Raw genomic sequence first — 13005 nt, 5'->3', positions numbered from 1 at the left:
AACAAGGGTTTCTTAATCGTCATATACCTGGATGATATGCTAATAATTGATAGATCGTTCAATAAATGCCTCGATTGTGCTACACAGACCGTAGATTTACTTGAAAGTCTCGGTTTCATAATTAACGTAAAAAAGAGTAATCTGACGCCAACTCAATTGCAAACTTTCTTAGGTTTCGAGTTAGACTCTCAAAACATGGTGTTGCAATTACCTTCCACTAAAAAATTAAAAATGTTTAAAAAAGTTAAGCGTATTCTAAAACGAAATTCTATTACTATAAGAGATTTTGCCAGCTTTCTTGGATCACTCTGTTCTGCCTGTCCAGGCATATCATACGGATGGCTCTATACGAAAGAACTTGAAAGAGAGAAGTTCTTAGCTCTGCAAGTAAATGATGATGACTACGAACAAGTTATGCCAGTGTCTGCTAATCTAAGACCTGACTTATCCTGGTGGGTTAATCATATAATGACTTCACAGAACCCTATTCGGAGTAATAAATTTGCTATAGAGATATTTTCCGATGCATCATTAACTGGCTGGGGTATTTACTGTAATGGCGAGCGTACTAATGGCCTGTGGGGTACAAACGAGGCATGTGACCACATAAACTTGCTAGAGCTGAAAGCAGCATTCATAGGCTTAAAATGCTTTGCAAAAAATCTAAGGAGTAGGGAAATACTGTTGAGGATCGACAATACTACGGCTATTGCATATATCAACAAACAGGGGGGTATTCAATACCCTCATTTACACAAAATAACTAAAGAATTATGGCAGTGGTGTGAAGCAAGACATCTATTTGTGGTAGCCTCCTATATAAAATCTAAGGACAATGTAGAAGCTGATTTTGAATCCAGACGGTATAATATTGACATTGAGTGGAGCCTAGCGCCCACGGCTTTTGACACCATCGTAGATACCTTCGGTAGACCACAAATAGACTTGTTTGCTACATACCAAAATGCAAAATGTCAGCATTACGTTTCCTGGAAACGAGACCCCCGAGCATTCGACATTGATGCATTTACTGTGGACTGGAAAACATACTTCTTTTATGCTTTCCCTCCCTTTTCCCTCATACTAAAGTGTCTCCGGAAAATTGTAAACGACAATGCCGTCGGTATCATGGTAGTACCATATTGGCCGAGTCAACCGTGGTATCCACTGTTCGCGTCGTTATCATGTAGTAATATGATTTACCTACAACCCAGTCCTGACCTTCTCTTATCGCCTTTCAGGACCCCTCACCCATTATGGCAACAACTTACCCTGGTGTCGTCAGTATTATCAAGCGTTCATTCTCAAGACAATCATTATCCACAAGAACCTCGGAAATAATGATATCATCTTTAGCTCCGAGTTCACTCAAACAGTATAACTGCGCCTACAAAAAGTGGTGGAAATTTTGTAAAGACCACAAATTAGACTTGTTTTGCAGTAACATACCAAAAATTCTAGAATTTTTCACTGAACTATATGATTCCGGCTCGAATTATTCCACCTTAAATACCACACGCTCTGCTCTCGCTGTCATCCTGGGCAAACAGTTTTCACAAGATGACAGGATACTGCGATTTATTAAAGGAGTATACAGAACAAAACCATGTTTTCCTAAATACGAATCAACCTGGGACCCGAACATAGTTTTGAACCACCTTTCACAATTCTTTCCTAATGAAAGGCAAAACCTCGAAATTCTTACAAAAAAAATGGTAACTCTGCTCTCATTGTCAACAGCACAACGGACCCAGACGTTATCATTAATTGAACTATCAAACGTCAGAACGTTAGAATCAAAAATAGAAATTTTGATCGATAACCTAACCAAGACCTCTGCACCAAACCGTACAATTCACCCACTCGTCATACCCTTTTTTCAACAAAGACCCGAAATATGCCCGGGATCTACTATAGTGGCTTACATAAACGCCACTAGAGAATATAGGGAACTTACGCATACTAATAAGTTGATCTTGACAATTAAAAAACCTTACCACAACGCCAGCTCATCGACCATAGGTCGATGGATTAAAAATATCCTCTCAGATAGCGGCGTGGATACCAGTATATTTGGCGCGCATAGTACGCGACATGCATCCACGTCCGCTGCTAGTCGAAAAGGCGCTTCAATCGACAGCATAAAACGAGCTGCGGGGTGGACGGGTAATTCATTGATTTTCGCCAAATTTTATAATCGCCCTATAGCGACAGATTCTGCCACTGATTTTGCTAATGTGGTGTTTAATTAAATTGCAATCGCAATAATATGTTTTAAGAGAAAATGTATAAGCTATGATTTATATTTTCGTTTCCTTATTTTGTTAATAAATTAGTTTCGAGAAGACATTAATGTATTTACTTATTTCATCGCGCTGAACATCTACATTGTAATACCATATAAATCTCGAGGATGTAACGTCGTAAGTATAATTAACGGTTAAACAAACTTACCTGAAGTGAAGTTTGACTGTAATTATACGAGACGTTACATCCGAAGAGATTTATAACCCACCCAACCCTAGGTCTAATCGACCTCCCCTTTATCTAAATGAAATAAGTAAAAAGCTCTCTGAAATAAATGACATCTGAGCGGGCCGAACGCCCCTGCGCAGCGACGACAGATGGCGCTGGCTACTAAGGAACTTGTTTTTTTTTTTTTTAGCTCTGAATATTTGTGTGTGATGCCTAGTACATATAGAAGTGAAACTACATTGTAATACCATATAAATCTCTTCGGATGTAACGTCTCGTATAATTACAGTCAAACTTCACTTCAGGTAAGTTTGTTTAACCGTTAATTATACTAGTGATGCGCCAAGTAGCTCTACATTTATTAATTAATTAATGAAATACCTTAACTTAAAATGTGGCGTTTAGAATGTAATGGTAACGGAAAATTGGGTGATATTTTAAAAATGATTGGTATTAAATCACATACATCAATCGAATTTAAATTAACAGAAATAAGTACCATTTAATTTTTATAAACATTTTAATAATAATCTCTTTGTAAAATTTGATCAAACAATCACAAAAATGAGGTGTTAAACAGACTGCTCATTTTTAAATCACGATAGATTCAGTCCACCTACTTAAAAAGACAAGTGACGACGCTGTTCTTTTCGTTATTTAAAAAACAAGTGACTGCGCACTATTGTTTTTCTTCCCCATCATCACTAACGCACCGCGGCTCGCACCCCACGCCTTGATTACTGAGGTGTAAGTGGAGTTTACATGAGCCATTAACGCGCGGGGGTGCGCCTATAAGATGCGTCGTAAACTAACTGCTTAATTGATTTAACTATCAAAGAGATTCCGTGTGGTCTCGTCAAGGTTAGTGTTCGTTTTAATTTCTGATCTTCATTTATTTGTTTTGCAGAAGAAGGGGTAAAAATATTGAATTTAAATCACAATATTGGACCTAAAATAAAATAGCACAGAGTTTTCAATCAATGTTAACAATACTTCTGTGTATGAGGTAGACTCTACCTTCATTGAATTTGTAGGGAGAATTATTATTCCTAAAGCAAAATCGGTTAAACTCTAGCAAATAACTAGCGGCCGCCCGCGACTTCGTACGCGTGGATCCTGTTTTACCCCCTTTTCCCGAATTTTCTTTGCTATAAACCTCACGCAGCCCGAGACCTTTCCAACGAATGCAAAACCGTGGAAATCGGTTCGTGCGTTCTGGAGTTATAGCGTCAGGGAGGAAAACCCGACTTATTTTTATATAGTAGATAAGATAAGCTCAAGACAGTCATTTTCTAATTATTCCTATAAAACTCTGTTTGATTTTTATTGTTCCACAAACAATTCGGTAAATAATTTAGACTTTCCCTTAGCAAAAATTAAATAATTTATCCCATTAATAATTAACAAGTACCCTGGGTATGCTTTACAAAAATATGAAAAAAGTAATGAAAAGAATTAAAACGTAAATTCATAGCAAACTAAACGATGCATGTCATGTTAGTAACTCACACTCATAATTGTGGGTAGTCCTACGCCCTCACTTATTTCATTAAGTTTAGCTTCCCGCACGGGGAAGCCCATTGTTCTTGGACCATTTACAAAGCCATTATGTCTGATTTAGACGATAAGAACTTGCACACGGCTAAGAAATAAATATCTATTAATATCTTTGAATTTATGTCTAGGAGTTAGAATTAGTTTGAATTATTTTTTGTTAGTTTAATTTGTAAATATTTACGTGTTACACACTCCCAAGTCCCAACTCTATAATACTTGCAAGGCCTTGAATTTTTTAATGTTTTAATAATAAGAAGAAATCACAATAGAGAAAAATGCTACTTACAAATTAAGCAAAGTGCCTGGACTCTATGACTCTACCGACCCAGTACTTTTAAAATTGTAATTAGTTAGCTATTTATTATTATTGCCGCTTAATGTTTTATTATTCTAACAAAAGATAAAAAAATAAATCTATATGTGCTATGTCCATTCAGCAAATATTTCTGTACTGAAAACTTTCTGACCTTGCTCTATGAAAATTCATTCGGTCAATTTGTTGCCAATTTGTTCCATTTCACCTTAAAATGTTTGGATAGCAATTAATTTAAAAACTATTACTGTAAAAAATATTACACCTAAGTACCTACTCTATCTTTGGAAAAATCGGTTGGGTCTTCATGAAAAGATATAAAAGTTAAAAAAAAGTACATTTTAATTGAAAAAACTGGCTGTCACTGCTAAGTATTTGGTTAATTATTACCCACAAAGTAGAATCCATACGCATTCGTCTCTAATACGCGTTTCGTCCGTTCGAATAATCGCACCCACCGCGGGCGCTCGCACAATATTGTCCGCTCGAGTACCTACTAAACATGCATTTCTCCTCGATGTATCGAATTTGAACCAATCGATTTGTTACGAGCCTCCCGCGTACTGAATTCAATGGAAATATCATCTAGATAGATCTTGATGAAGCCTTGCTGTACCTCCGCGACTTTGAAAACCAATAGGATCTCAGGATTTCAGCGCTGATCTTAGTCTCTACTTATAAAGCATAATATATCACACAGCTATCAGTTAAATACACAGAGGGTTAAAACGCCAGAAAGCGATCTCTCAGACAACTAAAAAAATATTAAAAATTAACCATTAATATTAAATTATTTTAATCAAACAAAACCTAATAATTAATCCTTTTCTATTCCTTTTTCCAAGATCCTATTTCAATGTTGTTTATCACCTCTATTATTTAATTGCCAACCGAAAAAATAAGAGTATAGAGTAAAGGAAGAATACTGTTAATGATCCAAGTGAATATGTAGTTACTTGCTTTATAAACGAGATTAAAATCTTTGAAATGACTTTCATAATTTCATACAATTTCAGTTACAAAATAGATAATTTTCCTGAATTTTCCCAATGTTTCTAAGGAGAAAATATAGCTTCATGATATTTTTTCGGTACATAATTAAAAAATATTGGTGTATAATTAAAACTGTGTGTTTAGAAATTGTATGTTTTTCAGGGCTGACCGACGACCACAATGCTGTGCGGACACTAAACTTCTTCGTTATCATCACATAACACACTATAACTCCAACTCAAGTCCCAAAATTCAGCATATCGTATAGATTGCCATCTCCATATAAACTTGTAGTAATTGGCATAATTATTTCATTCACTTATCGTCTAGTTCAAAACTAGGTATAGAGGGGTACTGAACACAGAGGTAGCCACTCTGCCACATTAAATTTATTATCGTTGAATAACATTCCACAATGGATAACTACTTAATATAATTATCTACATTATAGGAATATTTCATAACTGTATTCAGTTCTGGCACCTCACTAGCCACACGAATTTCGTAACATAATCAATTTCAGTATTATTCATGAGTACCGTTGTTTATTTTTAGTGACAATAACTCATGGATAAGGCCTTAAATTGATTATAGTAATCACAAACGCTTCACTTACAAGCTCTCAAGCTTTTACCTTACACAAGTCTAATGCTGAGCGATTTAGAGAATGACAACAAGAAGTAGTGACCTCACTCCTACAAGAATGTCCTCACGTACGCTGTGCGTTGTCTGCCTGTGCGAATGCCTCCGTGACCCTTCGGAGAGCTGGTAAGTATCAAACACTTTATGCCTCAAATACCTAGTTGCCTGAACAAAAATTGTTAAAGTATCAATGACACTTCAGCCAAAAGATGGCGACGTTGCAGCGTCGTGTTGTTTCAAAACAATGAGGGTTTTCGCGAATGAAAAATCCGCCAGATGGCAATACGTAGACGCGAGGTCCAAATGCTGCATGATTGGTTATTTTTGACATGACATTGACAGATATGTCAAAATCCACCAATCACGCAGCAGTCAGACCCCACATCCACGTCCCGCCATCTAGCGGATCTTTCATTCGCGAAAACCCTCATTGAACTATTGCGCCATAATGTTCCATTTATACACGTACATTTTAAATTAAGAGCGTTTGAGCAGTTTGAGTCTTTACCTTCACCACGTCATGCCAGTCATGTAGGTAAGGACAACGTTTATAAAACAATTTTCGTACAGACAACTAAGTACTTACCGCTTTCTTTTCGGAAGGTAATTCATACTTACAAAAACAGTAAATAAAAAAAGTAAAGTTATTCATATTGTGTTGACGAAACTATGTCGATGTTACACGTTTACGACCTATGTCAACGTGTTTTGAAGAGACCTACAAGACAAAAGTTTTTATTTGTCAAATTTCTATGACCCCAACCCCAAAGTAACGGTTCTCAATAAACAATTGTAAGGTATGTCTTAGGACTTCACACATGAAATTGTCGAAATTTTCTTACAGATATGTATGACTTCGTAAATTCGTAATACCATAAACATTTTTCTTTTTTTTTTCAAGATTTTTCAAATCAACATCGGGTGGGTGAGAGCAATCGTTTGCACCGCACTCTATCAGAACTTTGAAATTGTTCCATATTAAAATGAAAGTTATTCAAATGTGTGTATTTTTCAACTGTTACATAAAAATGTAGGTTTCAAAATTTTGTTTGTCAACAGTAAAAATACAACAGTCTAACTACTGAAACTTTCACTTTATTCAAATTTTCCACACAAACGGCAATTTCACGTGTAAAGTAACCTAAGAGTTACGTTAGCTCTAAGGCGCATGATTAGGTGTATTACATAAAAATCGAGGCTTGCCAAGTCGTCGCGGTGCGCCTGACCTGATGAACACAAGTCAACGTTATTTGCCGCATAATTTACATAGAGATAGATCAGCGTCCCGCGGGGCGCGCACCCGTTGAATTCCTATTGTTTAGATTGGAAAACTAAGTGCGCCGGTTGTCGACTTTCCTCTCGCGTCATTATATCGCAGGTGATGTTGCGTCACAAACTCATCAGCTGAATTCTAAACATTTAAAAGTTTTTGATTCCACGATTGTCATTTGTTTGAATTATCCTGAGCTGGTTTTAGAGCTCAGAGAAAATGTAGAGTATTAATTAGGTGAATTCACACGTTTGTACCTTAACCTACTATAAAATCAAACGCTGAAAACGGAACACCAGACACACAGCTCGCGTTTTAATAACATGAAAGAATCTTGCCAATGAAATAAGCTTGAACCCGCGTAGGCCTACCTACGATCAAAGTGATAGAGATCTTTCTTGTGATATTATGATGTGCGACTGTGACAGACGTCTGTCGCGGAACGACGGCTCTTGGATACACATTTCTATTCAGCCGTTGGATTCAGAGATTTTCAGTACGTTAAAGAATAAGTTATATGTTTTTCAGACATACCAATTACTCCAATGGTCGATTAAAAAGCTAAGATTGTGGATTAGTATCGAATATAAGTGAAAAATAACTACGTCAGTCATAAATGTCTTCTCTGACCAAAATAAATTATCCTTGGAATTTCAATATCACGCTACATCTTCACTAAAGCTTAGTGTCCGAGTAACATAATTAATCAGGGCGGATGTAGGGATGTTCCGATACCACCTAAGTATCGATACCTACTCATTTCGATAATACTCAAATCTTTTTTCGATACTACTTAAATAAGTACTCCTAAAGTATCGATAGTTACTGATATCGATACTTTTTGGAACTTTTATTTTGTTTTATTATTTTGAGGGTGCTATCAATGAACGTTGAAGGACAATAATTTAAACAAAATTGAGAAGAAAACAACTATTTATATATTATAAATGTTTATTAGGCTTATTATTAATTTAAACAAAAAACTCTTCAGCATTAAGATTGCCCAAAAACAGTAACTGTTCAAGGTATTTTGAAGACAATCTGTTCCTTGTTTGTGTCATTGTTGCGTCTTTCCGTTCTATACATGGCCAGAACGCACCCATAGGAAACTGCTCGTGTATATTTTGGAGTGTCTCTTTGTAAGTCGGTCACTACAAACTATACACGAATTTTGCGTACTGATCGTGTATAGTTTGTATCGTGGATGGATTCCGTCTTCGCTCCAAACTATACTACACCACTTACAGTTGACTAGTGTGTTTAGTTTATTTGATTTAATAAAATATGGAATTATATTTAAAATTATTACATTTATTAGATATTATGCTCGTGCTTTGTCCTCGAGATTAGAAATAAGAACTACCTATATAGATCACGTACGGTGATGCCATTTTTAAATTCATTAATTATTACATAAAATATTATTATTTTACTGAATCTACATATTATTATAATAAATCTAGATTTATAACACTAATGTAAGTGGTTTCTGAAATTAAATTGATTAGGTAGATTTCAAATTAAATACCAATTATTTATTAGTGAGAGTGAATGAAGAAAGTTAAACGTGCATTATTAACTAAAATTGTCGACCGTTCGGTGTAGTGGTTCGAAACTGATAACTGTTCCGGAGGTAGCGGGTTCGATTCCCGCACAGTACAAACATTAATTTGTGTGCATGAACATATTTTGATATTTGTTTGTATTGGACTGGGTGTTATGAATTAATATGTAATAGAAAGAGAGGTAAATAAGTCAAAATGACGAGCATGCAACTAAGTACTCGCGTATAGATTGTAATCGCGAACTTATTACAATACATACATGATTAGTCCGTATGCGTACTGACGATGTATATTTTGGAGTAAGATAAATGACCTAAGTCACTACAAAGTATACGCGAGCAGTACGCAGCGTATGCGTACTGGTCGTGTATAGTTTGGAGGAGCTTAGTAAAAAAAGTCACATCCAAACTATACTCGATTAGTTTCACACCCTTGCGTTCTGGCTATGTATAGAATGGAAAGACGCGTCATTGTTGCACCGGCTTTGGAAAAAAGGCACTCGCTAGGAACTGATGTTGCAACAACAATTAAATATTGCTGTGCATACTTGTAAAGACAAGGGAACACCAACTTCATGTCATCCCATTCTGCAAATGGGTTGCTTTTAAGAGAAACTACTGGATTTGATAAATAAAGAGAAACTTCATCTCCCTGATGAGATTTTTTTTTCTTCTTGTGCCCATGTACTAACTCTTTATGATGTTTCCAAAAATCGTATTCAGGTGGTGCAGTAGATGAGACGTATCATCTTCTGACTCACTTGGGCTACTTAGTTGTCCGACAACTATGGTTCTAAGTTTTTGAATAGCTCTTCCGCATGCAGAGGGGGTCTTGGAAATGCAGATTTTTAAACCTTGGGTCTAGATTTGCTGATTCGATTCGATACCAAGTATTTTTGTTTCGATACCGATTATGTATCGCAAAATTGATTCGATACAATAAATACTTGGTATCGAATCAAAAGTATCGAGTACCTACTCGTATTTATTAGTATCGGAATATCCCTAGGCGGATGGTCTATTACTTGCAATCGCCAGCCGAGTCGATGGGGCTCAGTATGTACGAATCGATTTCCTAATGGCTCTGTGACCACCGGCCCCGTGGAGATTGACTCATTTGCACTGCATTACATTACCGACTGACACGACCGGCCACTCTCATCATCGCGGTAATGAACGGAATGTCGCTCCAACACTTGTGAAACCGACTCTTTTCATTGAGAATAAACATGGATAAATAACCATAGATAAAAGATATAATGTGTCATCAGTGTGCTTAAAAATTATTTCATAACAATTGACATTTTTTTTATCATTACATTACCCATTGACACGACCGGCCACTCTCATCATCGCGGTAATGAACGGAATGTCGCCCTAACACTTGTGAAACCGACTCTTTTCATTGAGAATAAACATGGCTAAATAACCATAGATAGAATATAGAATGTGACACAATTGTGCTTAAAAATTGGGTCATACCATTTGACATTGGTACTTTTTATAATTACATTACTGACTAACACGACCGGCCACACTCATCATTGTGGTAATGAACGGATTGTCGCCCCAACAACTTGTGAAACAGACTCTTTTCATTGAGAATAAACATGGATAAATAACCATAGATAGAATATAGAATGTGACACAATTGTGCTTAAACATTGTTTCATACCATTTGACATTGGTACTTTTTATCATTACATTACCGACTGACACGACCGGCCACTCTCATCATCGCGGTAATGAACGGAATGTCGCCCCAACAACTTGTGAAACCGACTCTTTTCATTGAGAATAAACATGGATAAATAATCATAGATAAAAGATAGAATGTGTCATCAGTGTGCTTAAAAATTATTTCATAACAATTGACATTTTTTTTATCATTACATTACTGACTGCCACGACCGGCCACTCTCATCATCGCGGTAATGAACGGATTGTCGCCCCAACAACTTGTGAAACCGACTCTTTTCATTAAGAATAAACATGGTTAATAAATAACCATAGATAGAATATAGAATGTGACACAATTGTGCATAAAAATGATTTCATAACAATTGACATTACTTTTTATCATTACATTACCGACTGACACGACCGGCCACTCTCATCATCGCGGTAATTGAACGGATTGTCGCCCCAACACTTGTGAAGCTGACTCTTTTCATTCAGAATAAACTTGCTCAATTTTTATTGTTTTTTCAATAAATTGGCAGTTGATATCTGTGGCAGTTGACATAATTTTTATGACTGTAAAAACGCAAAAAATACATAATATTTGGTAGAGCATCGAGCAGTTCAAAGTTATGGAGTCAAAACATAATATGACTTTATTATTATTTTGTCAAATCAAATATTGATTTCGAAGCAACTGAAGACAAAACAATTAAAGTACATAGTAACGAAGTTGTAAGAGGTTGAATAGATTTCTTTTCTACAAAACAAGCTCACCGCTCACGTGGACCACGTGAAAAAAAAAATCGCAAATACTTTTTGTTAAAGAAAATTAACATGATTTTCAAAAGATTCTTTAATGTTTTGAATATAGAAATATTTAGCCAACCTTGCATTGTTAACTTCCTACTGAAAACCCATACTTTTTAATATATGCATACTTGTTTATTTACTGAGAATAGACTACAAAAGTCTAGAACACTCGTGCCCCAATATCTAGCTAGTGAGATGCTCGCCACATGTAAGGAAGGCCATCTGTAAATTTATAGGTTCAATGACCGGCCCACGCTCATAATTAGCTAGACGTCCACCGCTGTGTCTAGATTTTAGGCACTGAACTGAAACTTCAGTTGTAAACGTAGGTTACTTGGCAAATTCTGGTACATTTCATTCGCATTTTCAGGGTAGACTCAGCGGTAAATGGTTTTCCTTGGGCAAAGAAGTTCTAGCCAGTGATTAAATGAATCGACGTATCGGTTTGTTTCTACTATGTTTGTTTAGTGTCAAAATAGAAGCATCTAGAATTTAAGTTACTATCGAATTTGGGCGTTCTTCTTGCTTGGGCTGATATTTTAGTAATTTTCTGAAATTACTTTATTCTGACCAAAACGAGGCAATGAAATTCTTTTTGGGCCGCAAGACATGTCATCAGTGTTTGATGGCATCCCTTTGTTTTTCGTACAAGCCTTTTGTTTCAGTGTTTGGTCCGTTCAAAGGTGATCCCTAGGTGTCAATCAAAGCGCATATAAGTAGGTAAAATTAGTATCGAATACTCTCAGTGGTGGAGTTAACATAGCGGTGACTACTTGTCTTGTTAGACGCCAGTCCACCTGAGTCATAAGCGGTAGCGGGTGTCCTTAGGCCGGGAAAAATAGTTTTGCCTGTTATTGTGTTTGTGAATAAGTGAATTTGCATGTGAGAAACTAGGGTGGTACGTCACAAAAGAATGATACAAGTAACTCAAAGACTGTTTTAAAATACAATAAAATTGAGAACAGTTAAGTACCTATTGTTTTGGATACTAAGTGAAACTTCAAAAATATTTTGTAGCTAGAGCCACTTGACCACTGCCAATAGGCACAGTGAAGTGAAAACGAAAGCTGGATCGCCGCGGTCGCAGGTTGAAATATTGTACCTACCTAAAGTTCAAGTAAAAGCTAAGTATAATTCATTCAATATTATTGTTAGCAAAAAAAAATATAAACTTAAACGATTTATCTAAGCTTACTACTACTAATTGGATATTCATAAATTATAATTTAATAGGTAAGTAGGTAGGCCTACTTACTGAAATTCTTTTTCTCGTCGTGTCGACAAGAAACCTACACAGTGTCAGCCCAAAGCTCCGCCACATGAGGCGTTGTCAGTAGCCTTCATTAAATCTTCCTGCGTGCAGATTTTTGGGCACGCAGGTGTCGCAGTTGACGCAGCAGGGCACGACATCATGTATTGTGCTTCGTCGACTGGGGAACAAAACCACACGTCTTGCACTCGCAAGTTTGAGCCATTTCAAGTCCTTACTACTGCCGACCTGCGTATTACTGAAATTGAAAAATTATTACGAATAGGTAGATGTTGTGTTTACCATAATTTATTTCTCACTAGCTTTCCGCCCGCGGCTTCGCCCGCGTGGTTTGTTATTCCAAGTCTGATTCTTTTTTGTTATACCACGTTTTATAGTGACTGACGTTTCATGTCAAATCACACGGGAATGCTGTCGAACGGGATAAA

Source organism: Ostrinia nubilalis, chromosome 12, assembly GCF_963855985.1.
Source record: "Ostrinia nubilalis chromosome 12, ilOstNubi1.1, whole genome shotgun sequence".
NCBI classification, from domain to species: domain Eukaryota; kingdom Metazoa; phylum Arthropoda; class Insecta; order Lepidoptera; family Crambidae; genus Ostrinia; species Ostrinia nubilalis.
The sequence above is the reverse complement of the archived record's forward strand: the minus strand, read 5'-3'. Positions refer to the sequence as shown.